The sequence below is a fragment of the Gallus gallus genome, chromosome 14, assembly GCF_016699485.2.
Source record: "Gallus gallus isolate bGalGal1 chromosome 14, bGalGal1.mat.broiler.GRCg7b, whole genome shotgun sequence".
Taxonomy (NCBI): domain Eukaryota; kingdom Metazoa; phylum Chordata; class Aves; order Galliformes; family Phasianidae; genus Gallus; species Gallus gallus.
The window spans coordinates 10,265,043-10,291,470 of record NC_052545.1 but is presented as its reverse complement, the minus strand read 5'-3'; the positions used below and the strand labels follow the sequence as shown (position 1 = coordinate 10,291,470).

At 41.6% G+C, this 26,428-nt stretch overlaps 1 protein-coding gene and 1 long non-coding RNA gene across 6 annotated transcripts in view; one reads left to right on the top strand and one right to left on the bottom strand.

Annotated features, from left to right (window-relative positions):
• Positions 1-26,428, top strand: part of METTL22 (methyltransferase like 22) — a 660,197-nt gene that overhangs the window by 489,246 nt on the left and 144,523 nt on the right. The gene's annotated exons all lie outside the window — the stretch shown is intronic.
• Positions 1,886-25,292, bottom strand: LOC107054638. Its single transcript, XR_005839777.2, has 2 exons — positions 24,984-25,292; positions 1,886-12,990 (listed from the first exon to the last, which is right to left on the bottom strand). It is a non-coding gene; the product is annotated as an uncharacterized LOC107054638 (long non-coding RNA).

Sequence of the window (26,428 nt, the reverse complement as noted above, 5' to 3'; positions counted from 1 at the left end):
TAGCCAACTCTTCCTTGAGCAGTTTTGACTTTTGTCTTATTGTTCTGTCCACCTTGTTTGTCTCAAGAACTTTAGATATCATAGCACTTCTAATAAGGTCATGTTTTCTGTGATTTATGTAGGTTTATCTGTAGGGTCGTGTTCGTTGTCTTACAGTAGGTTTGACTATACGTAGGCTAAAGAGTACATTGAACGTCCTGGTTTAGTTACAAGCTGTACAATGTCCTCTAGTTCTAATTCATGGTAGTATCATCTCTTTAATTGTGAAATTGTAATAGTAGCTATAGTAAAATTTGCAGTATGATCATGTTGTTGTCTAGCACTTATTTAGAGGCCATTTGTTTTTACGTAGTTGGAACTATTTTGAGAGGCTGGATGCATCAATTAAAAATGGGAAGCTACAATAATCCTTCTCTAGATTTAAAACTCAGGGAGGCTGAACTCTTGACCTCATTGTATCTGCTTCCTTACAGCTCAGTGATACTTGCAACTTAAATTGAAATTGCCCTTCTACATAATTAACTTCTGCCTGCAAAAATTTTGCACCTTTGTAAGGAAGTTCAGTAGCAGAGCTTTAATGTCATGTTGTGGTTTAATCTCAGAGAAGCAATTACTGTTGCTTGGTTACTAGTGCCATTGCTATCAAATTTTGAAACCCAAAAGCAAGCTAACAGCACAGTTTTAGGTATAAGCCTTAATAAAAAGCACAGGTGAGGGTTAAGGCTGATTCAGGTCTTCAAACTTCTTTGAGTCTTTGTATTTTTCTGTTTCTGTACAAGTACGGAAGATACTTTTCACTGAGCCCGAATTTGGTATTTTGTAATTTCATGGGAATTTTTGTCAGTAGGATGAAGTTCTGATAAGTACCAGAGTTCCAGAGCTGACCAGAAGAATGTGAGATCTTTCTTAAGTTTTTAATCTTAAGATTGAAACTTAAAGGTTATGAAAATGTGTGAAGCAAAGCTCATGGTAGAGACAGCTGGTATTTTGTTGGAGCGGGTGTAGGGAAGGGTCATGAGGATGGTCAAAGGGCTGGTGCATCTCCTATAAAGAGAGGTTGAGGGAGCTGGGCTTGTTTAGCTTGGAGGAGAGAAGGCTCTGGGGAGACCTCATTGTGGCCTTCCAGTACGTGGAGGGAGCTTTTAAGCAGGAGAGGGAGCAACTTTTTTGCATGGTCTAATAGAACCATGATAGGACAAAGGCTTTAAACTTAAAGAGGGGGAGGTTGGGTTAGATGTTAGGAAGAAGCTACTCAGAGTGATGAGGCCCTGGTGCTACCGCCCAGAGAAAATGTGGGTGCCCCATCTCTGGAGGCATTCAAGGCCAGGCTGGACAAGGCCCTGGGCAGCATGAGCTGGTGGGTGGCAACCAGCCCATGGCAGGGGGTTGGAGTTCAATGATCTTTAGGGTCCCTTCCAATCTAATCCACTCTCTGATCTTGTGAGCTGAAACCAGTGGTTCCAACATCCAGCCCTGCCAGTACCAACTGATTCCTCAGTAGACAAATGTCATGGATTTCTAGATCTTTATAGTATAGATCTTACAAACGGGAGCAAAGGACCTGCCAGTCCTGGATTTGAACATAAGAAGTTTCCCATGTATTTCATTGGAAATACTGGATCACAAATGCTGTGATTGTTGGTCTTAGTGAAGTTGATGATGAAGTTTGATCTTTAAGGGCTACCTCAAAGACTTCAGATTTGTTCCTGTAGTGATTAGCTGTGTCTATTTGACTCAATGTTATTTTGTGTAGCTATGTTTCCTTTCAAATAAAGATATTCAATAATTTTAAATATTGAATAGGAACTAGATCAGCAAACAAGCATACTGGGAAACTGATATTGCTGGTTTTGAGAGGAGCACAAAATTGAGGCAGACAACCACAGTCATTCTAAACTACGATCTTTACTTCATCTTCAGTGCATATTTGATGTGTTGTAGTGCTCTCGTTGTACACTTGTCATTCTTCCCCTCTATAAATGAATAGTTTAACTGGATCTTTGTTGTGTTGCCGGTTGTAAGTCTCCCTGTCTTCAGGTAAGAAACTCATGAGAGCTGCAGATTTATAACTAATGTTATTCCACTATTCTGAAACTGTAAATTATGCCTCACTTCACCACCTCCCCACTTTCACAGAAGACAATTTTAATGCTGTGGGAATAAAGTGTTTCTCTCATGCATAAGGATATAATAAGGCCATCAGTAAACTAAGGAAAAACACAAGCTCAGAGGACAGCGTGTATGATGAACAGTCTTGAAAAGAGATCAAATTCAGGCTTATTGCTGAAACTGAAGATGAATGCTATCTTTATCACTGCCATTGTAGGAGGAACTTTAAACTTCTCTTGAAGCTGAAATACTAACCAGAATATTCTTCCTCTGCTGTAGATTTTCTTGTTTTTCCCGCTGCAGTTATCAGGATCTTTAAACTCATGCATGGATGTGCAAATCCTTGCAAACAGGAAGTACTGTACAGTTTCAATTTGTTTAATATTCTGAGGTTCTTTTTCTTTGTTTTCTGGTTCTCTCAAGGACTAGATCTGAGAGTTTGAAACTGGGACACTGGTATTGTACCAGAGCTACATGTACAGTGCTGATACCCACGTGATGATTTGAAGCTTTTTGTGTATAGTGTTACATATATTCAGCTGCTGAAAATTCTTCAGCACTTTATTCTGGAGCTGAAAAACATGGGCTTACAAGACAATTTCACCGCAAAATTCTCTGTGGAATGTTTGTGCATGCAGTTTAATTGTCTGGAAATTTCCTGTCCTTAAAAGTACCTGCCATAAGGCCTTGAAAATACTCAAAGCCGGAACAGTCTGAAAAATGGGAGGATACACAGAGTTGAGGAGCTGGCCTGGAGCTCTTCTGCCTATCTCAGGGTATTGTTTTGGTTTCATCCGGTACAATGACCATTTGCACTGGTGTTTTTCTTTTAACCATACAAATGAGATTTAGCTCAGGAAGCAGATGCACTTGCTTCAAGAAGTTTTCTAATGGCGCTGCTACAGCCGTCCCCTCAGCAGTGAGCGGGCGTTGGGGCAGCGTGGGCAGCACAGCTGTGGCACGTGAGTGATCCTGCAGCTGCCCACCCGTCCCAGCGCTGGCAGTATGAAATTTACTCCTGTTTCCCCACCAAAAACAACTGACTGATGATTTAATGTTGGCATGCGAAGCACCCAGATGTCCAGCTCCAGGAGGGGTCTCTTCAGTAGAATCGGCTTCTTGACAACTCATTTTTCTTTGTCTGATTCTTGGCTACGTATCAGGGACTGGTCCTGTGTGTCTGGTACGGGGCTTGACTGCTGCAACTGTTTGATCTTCCTTGATGTATTTCATTTTCCCTTAAGCTTATTATAGGTGCTGTTTCCTACAGTGTAAGCCTGGGGAAGGAAGGACTGGGATATGAATTGTGCCTGAAGTGGGGAGAAAGGCTTCCTCCCTTCAGGAATGAATTCCTGGTGTGGTTTTTAAATGCAAATATCCATAGAAACACCAATACTGTCATAAATGAAGTAGAAAAATGTGCTGAAGGAAAGTTGGTATGCCTATAGATATAAAGCACATGCATTTAATAATGCTGAAGCACCAGTAACCAGAAAGCAACAGCTTCATATGGTTGGCAGAGTCCCATTATGTTGTCTGCACTGGAGGGCCCTGAGATGTGGGGCGGGTTCAGCCAAAGCTAAGGCATATCCAAAGGTCCCGCTCTTTAGGATGGGTGCTCAGCACTTCCCAAAGCAATATGATTGCTGTGTCTTGTTTCAAACTGGTCACCTGCAGCTACTAATTGCATTTAGGAATCATGGCATCCCAGGTGCCATTGTGCGGTGACGGTTGACAAATTATCTCTCTCTTAAAAGTGATTGTAGTTATTGTACTTTCTCGGTCAGTAACGGTGCTTTTAATCTTCCATCCATATTATGGATGGCCAGAACATGATACGCACGTTTATCTCTCCTGTGTCATCACTTTGTGTGACAGTACTCCCTTGCTCTGTCTACCTGTGGATGAGATCACTTCAGGTTTGGTGGCACAGAAGGGATATTGCACTCATTTCTACGTTTCATTGATCATTTGTATTTTGGTGCTAATAAGTGTCTACCTAGATTTGCTTATAAATTAGATTCCAGTGATACCTGCAGTCCTCCAATGATATTAAGTACGTTCCTTGAAAGGTACGTAGTATTTAGAAAAACAGACAGGGCACTGAAAACCAAGTTGTATGCTTTCTAACCTAAGCCTAACCCTTTTACCTGTGCCCAGCTCTGCTGGCTAGGAAGATCAGGCTGTTTATGTTATGCCTCTGCTTACCACCTTGTTTGATCTCTCACCATTTCCTAATATTTTTTAGGCATTCATGCAGATGCTCTCAGCACTCTTAAGTGTCAGGATGCTCTGTTTAGACAGAAGGTTACCTAACAAGAAAGGTCTCATATTCTTCCTTGTCAACATAGACACTGAAGTAGAGATTATTTACAAATTTGTGTTGCTCGATTATGATATATGCAACTTGTGATGGATTTGCCAGTCAGAGTAGTGCACTGTGTCCTTGAGACTGAGCCATCTCCTTGGCTTGCTAATCATTTTGACTGCTTGCCTCTAAGCTGAGCTGATTCAGAGTCGGGTATTTTTTTGAACCAGACAGTTAAATCCCCAGAAACGTTGGAAAGCATAAAACTCTTTCTTATAGTCCTCTAATATCAAAATGATCCAGTATCTGCACTTCTAAATTTTGTTGGAAGTGTATGTCCCATGGTAAAACTGCACATCAGCTCTTCTCTTTAGGCAATCTCTCAATCCTTCACTTTCTCCCCTTGCACTGGATGTCTTGTGCCTTCAGCAGGAATTATGAATTCTGAGAGTCCTACTTACTACCTACAGTACTTATAATACCTCTTACTTTTGCCAGTAGCAGACATCACTTTGTGTTGCTGTGCGACTGTGTAAGTAAGCTGTACACCACTCTGCATTCATGGAGCCACATATGTGGGCATGGTACACATTTTCAGTTGTGCCTTGTATAGCTATGGGAGGCACGAGGTGGCTCTCTGTCAGGGAACTGCACTTCAGCAAGGCTTGAGAAATTGCACAGACCTGTAGAAACAAATACATTTCTCTTGACACCAGCAGAAAGCAGATGTTATCCTGATCAATTATCAATGAGGCAGAAGGACGATATGCAAATTGTAATAGACTACAAACAGCATCCTTGTATGTGGTGAAAAGCAGAAAAGGAGAGGAAGGGTTGGTGTATGAAATAAAAAGTTTACGTGCATATGAAGCTCTCTGTATTTCAGGTTACAGCTCTGCAAAACAGCAGATGAGGCTCAATTCACTATTAAATCTGAAATGCGTTTTGCTGGTTTTATTCAGCCCACTAATTGCCCGTGAAAATTCAGGTCTTGTATTTGACACATTAATTACTCAAAAAAACATTTACACTAGGATTTGCAGAAAGGAACAAAGGAAAAATGTGAGAATAAAGGGCTGGAGAGTGAGAGATGAAGAATTTAAGACAAGTCCTATGATGCACTAATCATACGGTATTCTCTGGGGCTAAACACTGACCTCTGTATCACATTGTGGAAGTGAACAAATGCCCATTTATTAGTCCAAAATGACAAGGGATGGCAGCTGACCTGCAGACTAGGTCACTAGTATGCCCACCCGTGCCATGTGTGGTCAAGCTCTGCTGATGTACAGGGGTAGAAGTGTCTGCAGGGAAGTCCTGCGGGAAGTCTTCACTCAGCAAGCGCGTTCCGCTGGCTCCCAGCTCTGCAATATCGTTCCTGGCTTCTCTGCAGAGCTTGGGAACGCTGGCTTTTTGATGTGATCATTGACATCAGCGTGAGGCATCACATTCCAACTCTGCTGAGGTCATGGCCACTGGTGGAGAAATGGGGTGGTAAATCTAAGCAAGAGAAAGATGTCGTGAACTGTGTGTTGGTGATTACACCTCATTACAGAGCCAATGCCTTTTACATAGGAGTAAATAACAGCTCTGTGGAAATCTGGTCTCTGTGAAGCTTCTGAGGAATAAAAATGAAAATGTTTGGTTTTTTTTCCTCCCTGATAGTATTGACTGTGATGTAAAGAGTATATTGTGTACCACAAAGGAGCGAGGAAGGCTGTTTGCTGTGAGGAGGATTAAGGCATGAGTTACTATTGAAATTAGTACTCTTTATCAACACAATCCAGTCATCTCCAATCATTACAGTTCTACTGAAACGTTAAACTACTTCTAAACTTTCATTTCCCCTTTAAAACTAAATTACTTTTGTGTTCTCTCTAGCAGTAGTGCCACCCTAAGGCAAGCAAGTTACAGTGAGCAAACATATAAAAAACAATCAAGGCATAATTACTAAATGGGAATAACACTTTCTAATGCTGCTTCTCCCAACCCAGCTCTGCGTGTACTGTAATGGAAACTCTCTTCTGCTATTTGCAGCTGAGTTCTTCAAGCAGATGTCAGATATGCTTGAGCAGTTTGGGACTGTCTGGTTCACTGATTATGCAGTTCAATCCAAAGCTCTTTTATTCTTTCTCTTAAATTAGGAAAAATCCTTTTTTGGGGTTAGATAGGGAATGTTGAAAAAATAAAAGATTCTTCCAGTTATCTGTAGCTTTTACTGAAAAACTTATTTTAGATTCCAAGTTTCACTTCCCTTATTTTTCTACTATTACCTAATCTTTCTGTCTCGGTCATGAGCATTAATTTAAATTACAGCATGGTTTCTATGGAATGACACAACCAGATTCGTTTTGGACAAGAAAGACTGCTGTGGTCCCCCACATTCCTCTTGATGAAATATGAATTTTGCTTCAGTTTCAGATAGCTTTTCAAACTCTGTGGTGCATATCCCATTAGAGTGTAGGTTCTGAACCTTTTGAGATTTATTCATCATAAATCACCTTCTTCCCGTTCATCTTTTGATATTTGTCCTTAGAAAGAATTCATTTTGCAGAAGTTTGAAAAACTCAGAAAGCTGCAGAAAAGCATTGTAAATCACATGAGCTTTCAGATATCTCTGGATATCATAGGCTCACAGAGATTCTATCTAAACATACATTGGGTTAATCTTTCATTGCAGAATTCAGAAACTATCAGTGCTGCAAGATATTGAACTGCGTACTTTTAATTCCATTTATTTCTATTATTATAGTAACTTAAAGCCCTAATCAAGCACTGGCATCCCATTTGGCAAGTCTTTTGTACAATAGCAAGGGGGAAAAAAAATGTTCCTATTCTTAAAGAAATTGAAATTTGCATTTTAAGGGAGAAATAGAGGAGAGCAAGAACAACTTTTAAGAAGCAACAAACTTGCAGTGGTACTGGGGAACCATCAGACTCTAGTGGGACTTGTTGTGTCCAGGGGATATATGGAAATATTTTCAAGAGGTAACTGAATGTCTGGCAGGCAACAGAATTGGTAACAAACTTTGTTGGATAGGACATTAGAGACCGCCACTAGTATTCCCCGTAACACCTCTCTGGTTTTGCCGATATATGGAATAACATTAACGTAGAGGTGACATTTTTTTGGCCAGATTTCAATTGTTGAGGTTTATGTGCCTTGGTAGGAGTCTTCAGAGACTGTTTCCTACACCTACGTGGGCAGTCTGTAGGACTCTGTTAGTTCTTCAGGATACTAGAAGAATAGACTGGGAATGGTGTGGGGATGGAGGGCTGAGTTGCTGTTGCTCCTGCTGCTGTGAGGTGGGGACAAGGCAGTGACTCAATTGCTGCAAGCACTGGGCTGTCAGCCAGGAGCTGCCAGGGTCAGCGGGGCCCTGTTCTGCTGATCTGATGTCCTCCATGAGCATGGGATGAGCTCAGGGGGCTGGAGGAAAGCTTTCAGTGCACTGGGGAACCTGTACTGCAGTAACTGCCTTCCCAGGCGGATCAGGAGCTTTTCTTTTAGCTGTTGTGCTTGGAGATGTGATGGAGATAAGGAACTGGGTAAGGAGCTGTTTCTATCCTGATCAATCTTATTAGGGGGATAAAATAGTAACTTCAGTTTCATGGGCTCACTATCATGGATTAACAATTCACTTAAAAATAATCGCTTAAACATTGTGATCAGCTGAACCCAGTGTTTTTAACTGATGCATTTCATCCCATAAAGCTAGATGAAAGGAGCTGGATAGCCTCCTTCTTTGCACTGTTCTTAAATTTCCATCCCAAGTGCAGTCAGACATAATCGCAATGCCAATAATGGTAATTTACCATTATAGTCACAAACATTCATTTGACATTGATAGAGGGAGAGAATGTCAGAGCCCATCAGTGAGCTGCATAAGAGCTATTGGAGGTGATGCCAGCTGAGTTGCAGCAGCACAGCAATGACCTCGGCCAGCTTGCGCTTTGGGTCCCGAGCATGTCCTGTGAGCAAGAGGGGAACTAGCACCTCATGGACTGTGGCAGTGACAGGAATGCTTCAAGCTGCCATAACATGGAAAATTTTTAGATAAATTAACATTTGCAGAAACCAAGATCCACAACAAGGCATCAAATCTGTCCAGGGCTGTGAAGGTATGCACTGCTCACAGACTACCCCCAACCACTGTTAGTCCTCTCTGAAAAGTTATTTTAAATCCCTAATAAGATCTTTGGGAACTTTTCAGCATAACCCATGACAAATTCTTGCTTGGTTAGCTTTTTCTGTAGTTGTTTGCTTATTTTTCAACTTCAAGAATTTTTTTTTGTGTTTAAAAGCAAGCACTGCTGGGAGTGAAGTGGTTGCTTCATAAGCCCTCATCTAAGAGTATTTTATTCAACAAATGAAACCAAGGCATGTTCAAGGGCAATAGAGGAACCCAAGCAAATGTACAGCTGGACAGTGTGTGGCATAGAGAGAGACTGCCTATAATTTATTTTGCAGCGTAATTGCAGTCTGATAGTCTCTAAGGATCTATGTGTACTTTGATCTCTGTAGTTACTTGAGAGCCAAACCTAATGCTGCACATATATATATGCAAATAGATATAAAGTTTAACATTCAGGGGCATTGTGTCATTCACAAAATATAATGAGCTGAATTATCCTTTTCTTACAGTTTGAGGCCAAAATTCAGCAAAGCACAGCAGCACTCACTTAGCGTTCTTTCTGAAGGCAGTGACACTTGGATGGTTAAAAGCTTTGCTGAATCAGATGGGACTTAAGCATTTGCTGTGTACTAAGAAGAGCTGTTTATTTGGAACTTTAAATAATCTATTCAGGCTAATGGAAAATGCAGTATTTCTTTCCTTTCTGTCAGAGAAAAAGATGTATTTGTGTGGTCAGAATGTAGTTTATTCCTCTTATTTTACGAAACGTCAAAATGGATCTTGCGGTGTTACAAAGCAAGCGCTGCTCCTCTGGCCCTGGGGTCAGGGAGCAGCGAGCCAGGCCTGTGTGCAGGGACCAAGTCAGCCCTGGAATGACTGTGAACTTGCTTTCTTCTTTGACAACGGTGGTTCTTTTTAATTAAGTCACCATATTGTCATAGGGCCCGAGGACATGCAGGACACATGGCAGTGACGTGCTCCTGCAGCAGGGAAGGCCAAGAGCCAACCCTGGGCCAGTTAGCAGGAGCACGGCCAGCAAGGCAAGGGAAGCAGTCCTTCCTGATGTTGGCACTACTGAAGTACAGCTGCAGCACTGTGTGCTCCTTTGGGTACAGAAGAGATGCTGGCAGATGGGAACAAGTCCCGAGCTGGGCTGCCAGGAGTGCTGAGGCCTGCAGCATGCACAGAGTGGCTGAGAGAACAGCAGGTGGGAGGACCCTACAGCTACACTGAGGTAGAGTAGGGCTTCTTCCCTGTGACGGTGAACCGAGAAGTGGCCAGCGTAGTCCATGGTCTCTCCAACCTCAGAGACAGCCTAAAGTGGCCTGCACACAGCCCTGAGCAACCTACTTTATCCATGCATGGGGTCGAACTAGAGGCCTCCAGCAGCCCCATCTGAGATGCCTTTGTCAGACTGCAGAGAAACAGTTGTTTGTCTGAGAGGCACCTCTACAGCCTTGCATTGCTTTTGTCTTACCGTGTTAAATTTGCTTGGGTTGTACACGCTCAGCTCAAGTCAGCATTTTCGTCACTGTCTTTCTATTTAAATGAAGTCTTTCAAACTGGAGCCATTTGGTGAGAGAGAAGTAATTGCGCACTGACCTCTTGTCAGCTGCAGATTTCCCGCTCATTTTTATGTACCCAGTCATAATGTTACTCTCATAAAATTTAAGTCCTGCTACATTGCTAGCATTTCCATTTTGCTTGGTGACTTTTTGTTAGTACCGTGCTACCAATTTACGTAAAAGAGAAGCAGGAGTCTCTCTTTATGGGTAACGTGTCTAACTTTTTTTATGATAACGTGTCTAAATATTGTTTTGATACTCCCAGAAAGAGTAAATTGGGTGAAAAAGTCACTGAGTATTCTTTTATTGTATTCCTCCCAAAGCAGTCACTTGGATTATTATTCATCTGCTGGCTTAAAAATAATGTCATCTCCTGCAACTCCTTGTTCAGACAAAGTGAATTATTTCTGACAAGGATTCATCTGTGCTAGTGCTGTGCTTTGAGCAGTCATTGAAAGAATATGTAGATTTAGCTGCTGCTTTCAATGTAGGTGGGGGTAATGAAAGCCCATCTCACCTGTGCACCTCCGTAATCCATGAGTAATTAAGGTAACCAGCCTTGATTTGCATTTGGAAAAGCAGAACACTTGTGTGTGGTACTTAGAGAAATGATCTGCAAATGAGTGAGTACAGCTGCATCGGTATTCAGCATTATTTGCTGCCATGGAGTGAAGCGAAGGAGAAAACAAAAATATGAAAATGAGAAGAGAAGGTAATGTGAAAGACGTGAGAAGGACGAAATCCTTCTGAGCGGTGTATGAGCAAGGACGTCTTCTATCGTATTCTTTCTTTTGCAATAGAACAGTCACTATTCCTTGTTGGGCTGCACTCATTAAAATAACCTCACTGAAGAGCGTTTCATTTTTAATTAAGCCTCACGTATATCCAAAAAATTGGAAATATTCTTAAATGCTAAATGGAAGGCTTTCTCACAGGAGATTTCCAAACCAAATCTGTAAGCTGAAGAAGTAGGAGTGATTATTATAAGACTGAGAAAGACTTCACCAAGGCCTGAGGGTAGATTTAGATTAGACATAAGGAAGAAATCCTTTGCTGTGAGGGTGGTGAGGGGAGCTGTGGGTGCCCCATCCCTGGAAGCGTTCGAGGCCAGGTTGGATGGGGCCCTGGGCAATTGTATTTGGTGGGTGAGCATCTCAGTCTGGTGCCTACAGCAGGGTTGGAGCCAGATGGTCTGTACAGTCCCTTCCACCCAAAACATTCTGACTCTATAATTCTATGCTTATTTTCCCTGTATGTCAGACTGCCACTGTATTAACTTGGGGTTAGAACTGTACCTCTTTTTCTGTATGTTTGTATAGTACTTATCACCTTAAATACTATTAAAAATCTATAGTTCTGAATGATTTCTTTAGAACTGCCGTGATAATAGCCAGCTATCATTTAGTGCCTTGCGAAAGAGGCAGCATTGTTACTCCTGGTATACGATGGGGAAGTGCTCAGGGAAATGACTAGGCTGCTCACCAGATGAGTCAGGAACAAAACCTAAGGCTGCCTGTATCCAGAGACATTCAAGACTTTCCAAGTTCTCTTCTACATTTAACTACACTTGAGTCTGTAGTTTGCAGCGGATTGAGCAGTGTGTCTGTCTCATTGCAGCTGATTTCTTACTGCTGTCAGCTCTGCTGATACACCTGCTGCTCAGCTCAGTCTGACTGATGACCAAAGGGGTAGTTAAAGAAGCGTGCACAACTGTTGTACTCTGCATTCCTGGACAATTAAAACAAGTTGTCTGGAGAACTTCATAACTAAATTTATAACATCTACTTTCTTCCCATATTGTAACATACATATAAATTTTTTTATATTGTGCACTCCTAAACTGTTGGTGCTCATTAGTACTCCCATGCTTCTGTGAGCAACAAAGAGCTCTTTCCAGCTGTCACCAAGCTCCTGGGCTTCCTCAAACTCAATCGTTTTTACAGTTTGATTAGAAAGATGACAAAAGATGGTGTTTGTAAAGACTGAGGCATAAGCAGCAGAAAGAGTCTGAAGAGTTCAGGAAAACCTTTAGAAGAAAGAATTAAAGTAGTTGTAAGGTTGGATGGAGTGGGGGGGGGGGGAGTCAGTGGAAGACTGTTTCACTTGCCTTTTGACACCATGAGTATGTGCCATGTCAGGGGGAGAGCCGCTACTTGAGTGAGCGGCTGAGGCTGTATTCAGGCAATGGGAAGTGCCCTGACCTGGTCTCTATTGCTAGTGTCCTGTTTTGATCAGGATCGTGGGATGATGGGATCTGACAAAATTTAATGGTCTAAAAATCTTCTGTGTAAAACTTTGATCTGTTCCTCCAGGAAGGCCATCAACTTCTGGTGTTCTTTTCATTGCTCTACTTGGGTGTCTGATGCATGATTATTTTAGACTTCCGAGTAGTTATGAGGGCTGCTCCAAAAGTAATACCTACTGTTTTATTATCTTGGTTCATGACATCAAAGGCAGATGTTGATGATATAACAGTAGAGGTTGAACCTTTTCAGCAGTGCTTCGGTTTTGTTGCCAGGTCCCATGTCAGTTTGAAGACTGTGGAGCCATTGCCAGTCGTGGCTGCAGTGTCCTACCACATCCACTGTATAGTCTGGATTTAGCATCTTCTGACTTCCATCTGCTTGGATTAATGAACAATGAACTGTGTGGGCAACACTTGCTTAGCAACAATACCATCACAGCAGCTGTGAAACAGTGAGTCAGCTCTGCTTGTGCAGGTTTTTATGAGCAACAACATGCAGGATGTTGTTCGTTGCTGACAAAAATGAATAGCTAACAGTGGTGAGTGTGTTGAACAGTAGTGTGTTGTAGTTGAGAATTTCTTCTAGCAGATAGTGTTATTGTGCTCTTTGTATCTGTTGTAGCTCCCCTGGAAACAGAAAGGAGACATTACTTTCAGAGTGACCTTTGTACAATGAGTCAGGTGGCATTTTTTCATGCCTGAATACCTCTTCCTTCCCTTTGCAGAGATGGAGCTGTGGCTTCTTCCTCAGAAGTAAGCTGCTGTGGTAGGAAAGAGTGATGTGTGGTACAGACAGGCTGTACCAGAGCATTTCTGTACAATTAGCACCACACGTACAGTGATAAACTCTTTCCTTCATTCAAAACAAACTGGCTGCCATTTGGCAGTTTCAAGCAATGTGACCCACTACCTTACTTATCTTAGCTTGTTCTTCTCAGTTTTTAGTTATTAATACAGACACTTTAGTTATCAAAGGATTGACAGGAATGAAGGATTGACCTCCCGTGACTGAAGATGCAGACAATCTCAGCTTGTTAAAATAATAAATGGGTACCTGTCAAAGCGACACTCGGAGTAAATGTGGCCCCCGTAGATATCTCTATTGTAGATTTTTTAAAACTCTTTCTGCTTCCTTGTATGGATATTAATTAATAATAATATTTTCTTTCATTTAGATAGATGGAACCACTAATTACTCTTTCCCCATGTATCCCTCACTAGTACCATTTATCCTGTAATAATTAAACATCTCAAGGCAAAAAAAAAAAAGTTGGTTGGAAGTAGTTAGTAGAGATTTAAATGCTGGTGAAGAATTGGCACATAACCACCTCCTTCTGAGTAGTATTTTGTTTGTGAGACCTGTCTCTAAACCAATTACAAATAACAGTGCATAGCCAGGAATTTGGTTGGTTTCCTCTCTTTAATTTCTTTGCTTTGAACATAGCAAAAGAGCTTCCTGATATTGGCAATGCAGCACAGTACAAAAGCCCCAGAGCTGTGTGAGTCTGTGCAGAGCCCGCTGCAGGCTCAGGAGGGAAGAGCAGAGCAATGGCAGTGACCTGCAGGCGCCACTGGGCTCCCAGGTGGGACTGTCCCTGCAGCTCTGCACAGCACTCTGTGGTCCTGGGCTTGGTAAATGCAGTTTGTGTCTAGGCTACATGGAGATGCAAAAGGCTCCACATAGGGTTCTTGTGGTGATGTACAATGCTTTAGCCACACAGATTCATGGGAAACAATAACAAAAGCATTTGACATATTTTTCTTTTCTAGACCAGTTTTCATTAAACTCCATCATCCTGAAATGTCTGCTGCTACCCGCTGTGTCTGCTTCAAGAGCAAGTGCTGATGTCAGTGACAGCACTAAACCAGGGCAGCTTTCAGGACAAATCTCTGTACTCATTTGTGAACATATTGCACGCGAGCAGTGGCTCACCCCTCCAGTGGTTGTTGCTGTTGGTACCCAGGTTACTCAGCCAGGTTACTCTAGTTCTATTGTGGTGCAGATGGATAAAAGAAGACCTGAATGCCTCTAAACTGAGACAGATCTCTGTCCCCTAAGTGTTCAAAAACGATGCTGTTACTGGAATGTAAAACTGATTAAAAAGGGAAGAATAAATCTGTGTTTCCTTAGCCTGTAAGCAAGCAAAGGTATTTGTACTGCAAAGCATTTCTGTTGACTTCTGGCTCTCTTGTTTAGTTTCTAGAGCTGTAAGGAGAAGCAGTATGTTGTTTTGGGAGGAAGCAAAGCAGTTCCCTAAGGAAAGCTGCACTTCTCCGCAGAGAGTAATTGAATATATGCATATGTTCTTCCATAATAAATTGTTAAAGAACATTAGTTTTGGACACTCAAAGCATGCTGAGTTGGTGTGGCAAGAGATAATGAAATGAGCAGGTATTAAGAAATGGCCATCAGAATCTCCACTGGAAGCAAATCTTAACACTTCCAGGTATTTTTAGGGTAATTATTTGAAGCCATGGGTAAAAGCTGTATTTGTTATACTGGGTCTATGTGGCGAGAATAATATTTTCATTCATTTAATTATTTTTGAAAGGCTAATGGACAGGCTGGGTAGTGTTTTGAATTTTCTTCATGCTCCTCTTTCCCCATGCAAGAAACTGAGCATTAAATGTAATCTTCTGTAAGCAGGGAATTAAAAATGAGGGAAGGTTAGTTTCTTACATTGCGGGGTTTTCTGGGTTGCTTTTGTGTGTGTGTGTGTGTGTATATACATTTATGTGTATACACATACATACATACATGTGTATTGTGTGTGTATTGTGTGTGTATTGTGTGTGTATTGTGTGTGTATTGTGTGTGTATTGTGTGTGTATTGTGTGTGTATTGTGTGTGTATTGTGTGTGTATTGTGTGTGTATTGTGTGTGTATTGTGTGTGTATTGTGTGTGTATTGTGTGTGTATTGTGTGTGTATTGTGTGTATTGTATATCTTGTGTTTGGATAGCATCACACAAGCGCTGTTAATTCTCACGCTGACCGTTGTGTGTGGATTGCATCCTGTAGGCATTGTGCAACGCTCCGTACGTGCCTCTGAAAGTCCAACAGTATTAAGAGAGAACGCATGAGCTTTGTAAAACTTCACAGACCAGATTTAGACATCTAAAACAATTTCTTCCCTATGAGTTATGATCCCACATTGTAATGCTTTTGCAAAGCAAAACTTTTCCTCAAACGTTTACTTTAAATTACAACAAATACAAAACTAGCTTGAGGAACTTGTGATCAGATGGTACACTAACAGTCGCATAACGTACGTAACTGGAGGAGATCATGAGTGTATTTCTTTATCTTTTTTGTTTTCTTACATTACATTCTAAGATGTTACTTCAGGTAGTGTTTTGCAAAGCAGTATTTTTTTGTTTGGTAGCCCTAAGGGAGGATGAACACATCCTCAGTTATGTTCTGATTCTGAAATAGCCTGCAAAGAGGAGATGTCCTGTCTGAAATATGTGAAAATGAAGAGCCTTCTCCCTTTGTAAATAACAAATGACCTTCAAGTAAAGGGCGTTAGGCGCAGCAATTAACACGTTACCATTTCCTTTGCTTCAAGCCACTGTTCTCCCAATGAATTTCAGTGCCTAATGATGTATCAGCACCTGCTCCTTTAATATGAAGTAAAGTAGGTTCACACAGGTTGCCTTCAATGTCTTACATTCTGTTTCAGGAGGCTGAGGACAGCATTTACCTCTCTTCAGCATTATCATTCCTCCGAAGTCCCTGTCTCCTCAATCATGAGACTGGAAAACTGCATACTCAGCTTCAGCAAAAAAATGGCTGAACGATGCTATGATAGTGAAACTTTAGCAAATTTATCCTTTGTGTTCTATGTAAAATAATAGCTGTTAAGAAAGGATAAGAAAGGAAATGTTAGTGTGATTCAATCTGGTGGCAGAAATCAGACCATTAGCTTTGGAAATACTGAGAGCAAGACATGAATAACTTTTTTTAACCAGCTGATGGCAAAGGAACTGACTCCAGTGTTCATTAGTCTAGCCAATAAAAGAGCATCACTGTATCAGAGTCTTACTAAGATGGATGGAGATTAAGGCACAAATTTGATTTTTGTCTGTGGCTAATAAAAAATCATTTACCACTTTCTAAGCACGGCAATATCTTAGGAACTAAAACTAGACTTGGAAGTCACTTAGTAAGTATATCATGATGTTCAAGAAATACCTTAAATTCTTCATTTATCAAAGCATTTCTAACAGGTTCCAAGATAGAGAGGTTTAAAACAGGCTTGTGAGGCACACCCATGTCTTGGGGAAGGATGGAAGGAAAGCTCTAGTGTTTGTTTGTATTTTTAGTCTCAGAATCTTTACTGAGATCCAGATTTTGCACTGGTGCAGTTGCTTATGGCAGTCATAAAAAGAATGAAAGATTTACTCTGGTTTCAAAGCGAGCTTGTAAAAGCCTTGACAGTTCTGGTTAGGGACATGGACCTGGGTGATGCTCTGAGGGTGGTGTTTTACTGGCAGCACAGCTAGATCTTTCTGGAGCACGTCCTCTGTGAGGTATTTTCATTAGACTGGAATTGGTGATGGTCAGTTAATCTGATTTTTATATCTAATCCTCCTCTACTTTGCCCTTGTGAGGCTCCATGTGCAGCACTGCATCCAGGGCTGGGGCTTCCAGCATGAGAAAGATGTCGAGCCATTGGAGAGGATCCAGGGGAGACCATGAGGACACTCAGAGGGCTGGAGCACCTCTTCTATGGAGATAGCAGAGGGAGCTGGGTTTGTTCAGCTTGGAGAAGAGAGACCTCATTGCAGTCTTTCAGTACTTGAAGGGAGCTTATAAATGCGAGAGTGACTTTTTACATGGCCTGATATTGATAGGACAGGGAGGATGCTTTTAAATTTAAAGGAGAAATTTAGATTTGATGTGAAGCAGAAATACTTGACTCAGAGGGTGATAAGGCCCTGGCAACAGGATGCCCAGAGAAGCTGTAGATGTCCTGCCCCTGATGGTGTTTGAGACTTTTGTTAGATATACTACAATGTTTTATGCTCTTTTTGACCAAGACTTCAGGTAGGCAATTTTGTTTGTTTTTTTCAGAACCTTTTCCTAGCATGCTATATATAAAATGTAAAGATGTTATATATAAAATGTAAAGATGCATCTCATTTCAAGAAGGTCAAAGATAGAATAAAAAATGAATGGCACATTGTAGTTCACAAGCGTAGTGAGGAACATGCATGTTTGCTAGAGACATGCCATTATCTGGTGGCAACAGGGCACTTATGCTCTGCTGAAGGTTTCTGTTTTCTTTCTGGAAGACCTACAAGGAGAGCACCTTGCAAGTTGAGTGTATCTGCATCTTTTTCTTCTTACTTTCTTAGGTTATTATTTTTATGGACCTTGACACTGTTCTGAAAGCTAGAACACAGTGAAAATAAATATATATGCAGCAGCTGTATGTTTCCTGTTTCATCTTCAGAGAATGGATATTGTCACAGATAAGGAGGAGAATATAAATCATAAAACCATTCAAGTGTGTTGTCTTCCCAGTACCATCTCTTTGCTACTGCAGTGTCTTCCATGACACTGATTCCCCTAGTCTGGCTGAAAGTAGCAATCTCTCCTTCACGCTTCATCAGCTGTCTAACCAGGCAAGCTCTTTTAAACCCCAAAATACTGTATGTGAAATTCTAGATCTGCTGAGCACAGTTCAGAACTGCAATAGCCTTCCCTGGACTCAAAATGCTATATTTTGAAGTACAAATCCAGAGCTTCTGAATTGTTTTTTCTTGTAGCTTTCTTGTAGCATTCATTTTTAATGTGACAGCTCATTTTAAAAAGCCTCTACTGGGCTTCTGCCACATTCCACTGTGGCAAAAGCACCATCTCTTGATATTAAAAGGAGCTACCTAGTCAAGATAAACCAACAAGGATTGTTGGAAGGGTAGTCCTCTTATTCCTTTCAAATTCCTGCTGCTTGGTATCTTCTCAATGGCATGGAGTTCTCAAATGGTTTAATCTTTAAGCCAAAACTGTCTTAAGTATGTATGGGAAAGGTTTCATCTAAAATTACAAGTCAACTCCTCAGCATATAGTTCCTTTGATTTCAGTGGTCTAACAATGAATCACCTTAGCTGAACATACAGGACCTATAAATCTTTTTGTCTTACTATAAACAGTTTCCCCTTCTTTAGCACACGTGAGCATTGCAGGGGAATGCTGTCTCGTAGGTTTGGAGCAGAAGGTGCACATCCAAAGGAAGTCTGCCCGCAAGGCCGGACTTGCTCAAAGGTGCACCCAGCGTTTCCATGTCAAGCACCATAATTAAAAGTCAACCGAAGTTCCCAAAATAAGACTTAAAAAATTTCTTAAACTGCTCCAGAAGCCTGAGAACAGAAGAAGAAATTCTGTTCAATGGCAAGAGTGTCCCATGAAGGCTTTTGGTCTTTGAAGCATCAGCTGTGCATGTAGGCCGTGTTTGCAGTGATCTGCTAATTGTCTTCTCTGTAGCTCAGACAAGAATCCCTCCGAGATGGTTGCTAAATTAGGGCTCAGCAACTAGGGAGTTCCCCCCACGTAGCCAAACAGCCATTCAGAGTCTCACACCACAGCATTATCATGTCTGAATATCCCTTTCTTTCTTTGCTTCTATCTTATAGCAAATGCCAATGACCCAAGTCCTTCTTTTGTCTCTGAGACTGGAGGAAGTTCCTCTGTTCCTGTTGTTCTGCTGAGCCTGATGTGGCAGGACTCCTTTGCAGCACTGAGTACAACCCAGGTGTGCTCAGCATTTGGTTCTGCCTGCAGACAGGAGCTGCAGGTGTCTTCATTCTGAGGCCAGAACCCTGAGAAGCTGAAATTTGGTTGCTAAACCTTTTCAAAAAATGTCACTAAAGATGCTTAAATATCTAATGAACTTGGAGCTGTCTCGTATTTTCTGAGGCAAGGCAGCAGGGCTGCTGTTTCATTACAGTTAAATCTGGCTAGTGAACAGTTAATGAAAGGCAGGCTGCATACCTATTCATCTTGTTTTATGGGCAAAAATTGTGCATTGAGCTATGGAGGGTTCTGATTGCTTTCATCTTTATGTGGGTTGTTAATCCAAGGGCAGAGGTTGCGTATCCTCACTTTTAGCATTGGTGAAAGTAATTGACTAAAAACCTGTTGTTCTGAACTGTTTTTAAGCATTACCCATTTTTCACTCCACCTCTTTTTGCCGTAGGAATTCTGAAATCTATTCAGACCACATAAAGAACAAAGAGAAGCAAAGTGTTTTAGTGCAGTGACCAGCATGCCTTGCAGATGGGTTATAATAAGATGAGAGCTGTCTTTGTGAGAACTGAATCCATACTTTTCATGTACAACCTTTACAAATTGTGCCCATGTGGCAGAGTTTGAATTACTTTTTTTACAGCTTTAGAAAACAAATGCAAAAATCTTTCAAGTGCATTCAAAGTCATTACGGTACTTTGCTGAACTGAATCAATTGTCGTAACCTCTGTGGGTGTGTAAAATATGAAATTACTATCACTCTTGTGGTCTTTCTGAGTTTGTAAATTAGAAGGAATTGATTATAGGTGCTTTTGGAAAGGACTCTGGTGTATTAAAAATGTCTTGATGACAAACAACAATATATTATTTGTAAGGTCTTGCTTGATGAAACTGTCTTGTCCACTAATGGCTGTTTGTCTTTGTTATTGTTCTGACTTGCCTTCTAACAAATTGATGTGTGGGATGAGATTTATCATATCAAGTCTGCAGGAAGCAGGAGACTTTGCTTATTAAAGTGGTTGTAATACTTGTTTCATTTGATAACTTAAAATATTTTAGAGTTGGTTAGTGTTAATATTTTCCTACTTAGACAATTTTTAGAAGTCGTTGCTATAAATTTATTTTAGAATGAAGAAAATTGTGTTTTTCTGGCTAGCTATTTCAGTATTCACTTATTCACTTTGAAAGTTCTATAGATGATGATGTAGCACTTTTTTCTTTATGTATTAGAATTATTTTCCAGCTTGCTGCTTTCTTATCCCGTTCTTGTACTCGTTCCGTGAGCTTCAGTGAAAAGCAATATGCGAACCTCAGAACATTTAGAACTTCACCTGTAGTCAGATTAGTAACCCAATTCAGCTGAAAGTCTTTGACAGGTTAATCACTACCAAAATAGCTTCTTCCAAAGTATTTGTGCCTCTGGTTTTAGAAACCAGTAGCTCAAAAGAGCATAGAAATATGTCAAAGTTAGAAAAAATGTAAAGAATATATGTATACTGTTTTTTTAAAAAAAAAAAAACCTTATTTCTGATCAGTAATTATTTCTTCTAGTCGGGATTGTTTCTTCCTAAATCTTCAACCTCTCTTACTAAGCAGAGCCTTTTCTACTCGATCTCATTAGAATGGAATTGGTGCATGCTCATTTGCCGGTGCAGAAATGGCACCTTACATTTTTAGGTAACAGATGCAAGTAAAAGAGGTAACATGAAATAGTTGAAATGATGTATGCTGCCTTAATCGATAGATTAGTATATGTTGATTTAAAGATGGCAGTGATCTGAATTTTGAGTGATTGGATGTTAATAATTCTCCACTGTGGCAAAAAAAAAAATACAAGAGCTATGTTGAGGGGGATGTGTGCTCTACCCTCCCTGAGCACCAGCCCAGGCCACCAGCAGAGACACCGTGTCAGCTCTGACAGACTGACACACCATGGCAAATCTTTATGGGCTTTTATCCCAAGTTATGTATATAGATGTCCGTGTTCTTCCCTGTTATGCAGTAGGACCTGATACGTAGCTTTGGGATTATGGTTTATACAAGGCAGAAGGAAGGTTTAGAAACTTCAGAGCAATGCGTTACATTTGTAGCTGTAATATGTCCTTCACATCAGCACGGCACAAGTTCCAGTACTGTCAACAGGGAAAGCTAAGCTAGGCACCATGGGTTTTCTGGTCATTTTCTGGGTTAGAATGAACTTTCATATGTCAAATCAATAGGAATTGGTCTATCTGAGAGTTCTCATTGGCTGTGCACTGGGATGTGTAAGGCTGAACAGCAGTATGTGGGAGGAGCAGGGAGATCTGCCCTGGGGCTTGTAGGAAGTTTAGGGAGTGCTGGGTTACATTAATGGGGAGCAGAGGAGCATGTATTTCGTGAGGTCCGTTTTCTGTGTTGCACCCATTATGTTTATGTATCACTTGGCAGCATGTTTTGTATGAAAAAGCTGCGAGTTACGCTGCTCCTCCACACCCATCACACTCATTTTGTCACAGGCTGAAAGCTAACGGGCACCAACTGCAGCGAGGGGTTAACCAAGGTGGGAATATCTCCATCTTAGAAGAGTACAGGGTAGATTTGAATTTGACAGAGAAGGGCTTAAAGACCTTTACAACAGCAACAAAGCAGGAGCTCTTCTGAGACCAGTAATGCTCCCTTAACGTTGTAAGCTGACTAGGCAGTGAAAATGGTGACAGGTGGAGCTTTTACAGCTCTGCCGGTATTGGTGCCAAAATTTGGACAAGGTCTAGTTCAAATGGCAGCTTGCATCCTCAGATGACAAATTATACCTGGTCAGCATGAGCATGGAAAACAAACAAGACAACATTTTTTCTACCTCTGGTTCCTTATGAAGCTGAAATACTGCTTTGTAGGGCTTGTTTTCAAAAAGAAGCTGCAGCAGTGATAAATGCCCAGGCCAGTCAGTCCAGCTGACCAGTTCAGAGAGGTTGTCCAGGTGTTCTTGTCAGGGCACAAATAGATGATGCTCCCTGTGTGATCCGTAGTTACTCCGCACAGCGCCTTGCCGAAACATTGCAGAATGTAATAGCTGTCACTCCTTTCAAAACCGTAAGCCTGTGATGTCTTTATATAGCTTCAGAAACGTACAACGGTTTGCTATGGCAAGCTTTATGGTTTTGACAATATATGCCTTTGCTCTCCTTTAAAACAAAAAGGGTATCGCTGCAGTCCCTGTGGCTTTATTACATACAAGTGGCAAGCTCTTTACTTTTTCAGTAATCCACATCTGTCAGCCACTGCTTATAAGATAGCCCAGGGGTTATCAGCCCTCTGTTATTGCTTTGATTCCTTTCATTTGTTTGCTTGGTCAGTTTAATAACGAGGAGAGATCTGGCTTCTTGGTGGTGGTGTTGGCGTGGCACCAAGCTCATCGGCATTGCGCTCCGGGGTGGTGCTGCAGCTCTGAGCCTTGGAAGCTTCTTGTCAGGCCAGCAGCTCTGCCCGAGCACCTTGCTGTTTGCTTTATCCCCTGCTCTTCCTCTGCTGCTCAGTCGTTGTTGTGTGGCAGCCGTGGGCTTACTTCATCATCTTAGAGAAGCATTTTATAAAGCAAGAAAATTTCCTTTGAGCGCAGTGAACCATAATGTTATGTGAATGTGGGGCTGTTGTCTGTCTAAATGTTTTAAATACAAGGGGATAGCACTGCTGTAGTTCCTTGTTGTCTACCAGCATGCAGGAAAGCTGTGAGACATAAATAACAGATGCAGAAGAGAACATACCAGAAAATTGCCAATTAAAGAACACTGTATAGCAACTTCTCCATCTGGGTCACCAGCAGGGTCTGAACCTGGAGCGAGCAGCGCTGCAAGCACCGTGAGGCTGTGAGCCCTTTCTGCAGCAGCCTGGCAGAGACGCAATAAAACCAATAAACCCGCTCTCAATGCAGTGAACCAATAAACCTGCTCTTGCCTGTGCTGCTTCCTGCAGGTGACAGAGAGGGAGGGTCTGTCACCTACCTAGCACCGTGAGATAACAGTTTCATTGTTTTTTTTCTAGTGAATTCCAAGTGGAAGATCTCCCCATACAACCACTTCCTGCAATTTTGCATAGATTTTTTTTTACTCCTACCACAGGTGCAACAATAGTGACTACATTTTGCTTTCGGTTTTGATGTACACAGAGTTGATGATGTGTGAATATGCCTCCCACCATCCTCCAGGTGCTGTGGCTCACCTCCCCAAATGTTTTGGGGTGGCTGATGTGCTCGTTCTCCTCTCATGCTGAGCTCTCAGGCAGCCATTGTGCAGTGCCTGAGTCCAAATGGCCACTTCAGGAAGGGGTGCAGGAAGCAGAGCCCTGCCTGGCCCTGGAGCTTCATGGAGACTGGTGTTGTACGGGGAGTTGTTGGTGCTGGGGAGGGGAACAGTGCCCGCACACTCCGGTGTTGGGCTGAGCATGGTGGCGCCTCTACTCCAGCTGCAGGGTTAGCCTTCATTGTCAGCTTTCAGAGTGATTTACAAAATAATTTAAAAAATTCATGAACCTCCTCCTTTATAAAGCATTCTTGTGAAGCTGAATATTTTATTACACAGGGCAACCATCATTCATTTCCCAGAAAGAGTATGTGACTGCTGTTTTGAGAGGCAGGATGTTGGGCTCTTTCCTTTTGGAGGAAAGGAGTCCTTGCACCGTATTTAGTGACTAATCATAATTTACAGTCATACATGAGCCTTCCAAGATACAGTGTTTTGGCCTGTTCAGATTTCATTTCTATGCAGGCTTTAGCTGTTATCCTTTTTTTTTTTTTCCTAATGATTCCTCTTGGACAACTTCATGTTCGCTCTCATAAACTGCAAGTTGATCAGACTGGTAGAAGGAATGTCTCAGAACAGCTTTTGAAACCAGTTTGTTCACAGGACAACAGCAGGGTTCTTCTGGGCCTGCCCCCTGAGGTATCTCCAGGCTGAATGGCCCTGGCTCTCTCAGTCTCTCCTCACAGCCCCCTCAGAACCTTCACAGCCCTACTTTGGACTCTCTCCAGTATGTCCATGTCTCTGTTGTACTGAGGGACACAGTTCTGAATGCAGTTCAGAGCTCACCAGTGCTGAATAGAGGAGGTTTGCGTACATAATGATAATTATTCGCAAAGACTAATAATTAACCACTGGCAGTGTGTATTGTTAGTGAATGTTAATGTGGTGGTGTTCTGAAATATGAAACTGGCCTGATCTATCAGTCTTTCAAACGTGCCCATCACATTGATCTCTAATTGCCTGATATGTGCATGTAAATACATTGTGTGTGTGTGTGTGTGTATTCAGTTGTAAGAAGGGAGAGAGGAAAGAAAAAAAACTCCAGGTTGTGTTGCTCTAGCCTTGAAAGCCAGGTGAGAGATCTTGAGATATGGCCCATGGCAAGCTCCATAGCACAGCTAGATAGGCAGGCAGAAGGATGCACTGCCTTAAGTGCTAACCCCAGCCAGCAGCAGGGCAACCAAAAATCCTTGTAGTTTCTGATTCTGAATCAAAGGTTTCTTTCCATTCCTCTACTTTGCCACCAGCTGATCAGCCCCTATCCATTTTTGCTACTAGCACTGTGATGAATGCAGCTGTATAGTAAGAAGTTCACATCCCCTACCGAGGTCCATGGAATTGATAGCTTCTGCCTCATTAGAGACCATATCAAAGGTCGAACTCTGTAATAGAATAAGCCTCAGCCTTATGCCACTGATTTGTAAGAGGAGAAAGGGAGGATCATTGATGCCACAGGCACAAATTAAACAAGAGCTGCATTCTCAGACTGGCTTCCCTTCCTGGAGTTACATATACCACAATACAATGTATTTTATTTATATATATATACACGCTATTTTAAGAATGTGCATTATATATCAAAAGCATTTAACGTACCTTTTCATCCCACTCCTCTGCTTCCGCTTGTTTCTGATGAATTTTTCAGCACAAATTCTGGAACACTGAGCAAACAGATCTTTTAGATAACAGCAATATTCAACCTGCCATAGAAATCTTATCATATTTAGCGTTTTCTGTCCAAAATTGCTCTCATCCTGGCAAAGTATGAATTTTTATATCCATAACAGTTGTGCATTTCTTTTTTCTCTGTAACAGTAGTGCTTTTTTGCTACCTTTTGGAATTACCAGCCTGGGAAAAGAACTGCACTACTGTTTGAATTGGGAATTTCCTGTCTCCATGGCCCCTCTCTCCTTGAAGTTTCAGCACACGTTAATGTTTGCAAGACCTGCAAGGACTTCAGGTGACCTTGTGCTGCCTAATCCCATGCAGGGTAACCTATCTCTCAGGTACACTTGCTCAGCACAAACGCTGCTTAGGAAGAATGAGCTTTCCTTCTTTCTCAATATTTGCAATCAAGATGTATGTATTTATTCAAAAAACTACAATGTTCATCTCAGTACGGGTGGATATTACTTTTTTTTTTTTCTCCTTCAAGTCTCAAGAGAACTCACAAGACATTTTAAACTTGTTTTACTTGTAGCAGGAGGCAGAGCTATTGCTGGCAGGCTGGCAGCAGCACCTGTGTACGTGCAGTCACACTTGTGAGCTGAAAGTGACTGGAGGGTCTGGGTCTGTTTGATCCATTCAGATACCCTACGTGTTCCCCCCATGACCATGAGTGCATGGGCTACAAAAGTACAGCATTACCCGATGCTACATGTAGGAATGCACACGGGACCCTCCCGTGGTGTAACGGTGCATCTCCAGAGGGACTGAACGAGTCCCTGGTGTGACATCCCTCCGCATTCGCCTTCAGAAGTTCCTGGCGAACTATTCCGTGAGTGTGGAGAGGAACGCTGCTCTTTATTCAGTCACTTATTACATGGGGCTCTGGTACTGTTTGAATCACAAATTGCATGCTAATGGCCTAATTCATAAACCATTGACATTTTTTATGAGTCCTTAACATTCAAAAATGAAGAATTTGTGCTCAAAAAATAATTTGCATTGCAAAATTCAATAATTTAGTTTCTCATATTCATTAATGCCTAAGCCCACACCACATAACTTATCCCACTCTAACTACACTTCCCAGCACACTGATAAAAACAGGATACACAGTAGTTCACATAAAGTGCTTCTATTTGCAGCTAAGTCTTTACCTGCACTGATTGATTATATTTGTAGAGAGGAAAAATCCAGCTATGCGGCAAGTGTGATGAATGCAGTAGGCAATGGCTGCTTTGAAGCTGCTTTCTGCTCTAATCATGTTTTCCTCCAATGGCGTTAACTACCATAAAATATGAGATCATAAAGGGTAACGATATCAGACAACAAAATCATCCTACAGACTGCTCAGTCCCACCACATTAGGGAAGGA